This window comes from Pongo pygmaeus, chromosome 8 (assembly GCF_028885625.2).
Source record: "Pongo pygmaeus isolate AG05252 chromosome 8, NHGRI_mPonPyg2-v2.0_pri, whole genome shotgun sequence".
NCBI classification, from domain to species: Eukaryota; Metazoa; Chordata; class Mammalia; order Primates; family Hominidae; genus Pongo; species Pongo pygmaeus.
This window is the reverse complement of record NC_072381.2, coordinates 33,263,419-33,265,685: the sequence shown is the minus strand read 5'-3', so window position 1 is coordinate 33,265,685 and position 2,267 is coordinate 33,263,419. Positions and strand designations below refer to the sequence as shown.

At 38.6% G+C, this 2,267-nt stretch overlaps 1 pseudogene; it reads left to right on the top strand.

The window, feature by feature from the left end:
- The first annotated feature begins 1,255 nt into the window (after window positions 1-1,255).
- LOC129044988 (small ribosomal subunit protein eS24-like) lies at window positions 1,256-1,717 on the top strand (annotated as a pseudogene).
- Window positions 1,718-2,267: the final 550 nt, after the last annotated feature.

The following is a 2,267-nucleotide window of genomic DNA, read 5'->3' as shown; positions in this document are numbered from 1 at the left end:
AATTGAAGGTTTGTGGCAACCGTGTGTTGAGTAAGTATATCAGCACCATTTTTCCAACAGCTTGTACTCACTTTGTGTTGAGTAAGTATATCAGCACCATTTTTCCAACAGCTTGTACTCACTTTGTGTTGAGTAAGTATATCAGCACCATTTTTCCAACAGCTTGTACTCACTTTGTGTCTCTGTGTCAAATTTTTTGGCAGTAAATATTTTGAACATATGTACATAGTTTTTAAAGACATAATACTATTGCACATACTAGACTACAGTATAGTGTAAACATAACTTTGTATGCACTGGGGAACCAAAAATTTTATGTGGTTTGCTTTATTACGGTGTCTGGAACCAAACCTACAGTATTTCTGAGGAATGTCTCTACATGAAGCAAACACTGCTAGAACCGAAAGGATAAGTGAGTCAATTCTCCATCACAGTTGCAGATTTCAGCACTCCAATCTAAGCAATTATAAAACAAATACATAAAAAATCAGTAAGTGAAGCAGCTCCATTGTCTGGGGTAAATACCCGGGGTCTGATGTCTCGCACCAAGAAGATTAAAGACACAGACACACATAAGGAGTTTAGGAGCGGAAAGTTTAATAGACAAAAAAGAAGAGAGAGAGAGAAATCTTCCTCAAGCTGAGAAAGTGGGTCGCCCAAGAGAGGGTTTCCAGGTTTGGGGCGGGATTTGATCAATTTTGTAGAGAGGCTTGAGAAGGCAGTGATTGATTTACATAGGGCCCAGGGGATTCATTTAACCAGGTGTGCCATTTACATAGTCCACAAAGGAACTAGCCCTCCCACCCTAACCTTTCATTATGTAAATGTGGCTTCTACCTGGCTGTTGCCATGACACCTGCACATGTGGCTTTACCTGGCTGGTGACACCCATATACATGGTAACAAAGAAAAGGGAGGGAGAAGTCTACATGTTGGAATGTACCTGGATTCCAGGTACAGCTGCTGGCATTTACATATGCAAGCTTCCAGCTTGCTTGCAGCTTGACTTTTCAGGCTGCTTTCTGTTAGAAAAGAAGTGGTTTTGGGGCTGCTTTTTATTAAAGGAAAATTCTACCAAGAACTCTTTTACCCTCACTAACTGCCTAAAATAATTTACGAATAACTCGTCTATTGTAAGGATATTTAAGGTTTGAACAACACTGTCAACCAACATGCCCTAATTGGCATTTACATAACACTCCACCACAAAACAGCACTCTTTTCCTTCCTGGCCATCTAAGGATTGACTACCATCATGAACGACACAGTAACAATCTGAACTAGAAAGTTCATGACCAACCAACTACTTCAGAGGAAACAAATGATGATTGATGTCCTTCATACCCGAAGGCAACAGTACCTAAGACAGAAATTTGGGAAAAACTAGCCAAAATGTACAAGACCACACTGGATGTCATCTTTGTATTTGGATTAGAACTCATTTTGGCGGTGGCAAGACAACTGGCTTTGGCATGATTTATGATTCCTTGGATTATGCAAAGAAAAATGGACCCAAACATAGACTTGCAAGACATGGCCTGTATAAGAAGAAAGAGACCTCAAGAAAGCAATGAAAGGAAGGCAAGAACAGAATGAAGAAAGTCAGGGGACTGCAAAGGCCAGTGTTTGTGTGGGCAAAAAGCCGAAGGAGTCAAGATGCTGCAATGATGTTTTCTGCAGCCATTGTGGATTCTTCATGAGAAGGTTAATAAACTAAAAACTTTAATGTGAAAAAAAATAAAACACCACAATACGCATTCAAGTACACATGGAAAATAGATCAAAGAAGGTCATATTCTAGGCCATAATATGTCTCAATAAATTTGAAAGAAATAAATGAAAGTATGTTTTCTGATCACAGTGGAATTATATGCCAAATCAGTAACACAAATATACCTGGAAAATCTCTCAAATATTTGGAAACTAAACAATAGACTTTGAAATAACTCATACACCAATGAAAAAAATTACAAATGATATTTGAGATATCTTAAATTAAATGAAAATACAGTATATAAAAATGTGTGGGGTACAGGTACAGCTATGCTTAGAGGAAACCTTGTAACATTAAATACTTACATTAGAAGAGAAGAAAGATCCAAAATCATTAATCTGGCCAGGTGTGGTGGCTCACGCCTGTAATCCCAGCACTTTGGGAGGCCAAGGTGGGCGGATCCTGAGGTCAGTAGTTTGAGACTAGTCTGGCCAACATTGCAAAACTCCATCTCTATTAAAAATACAAAAATTAGCTGAGCATGGTGGTATGT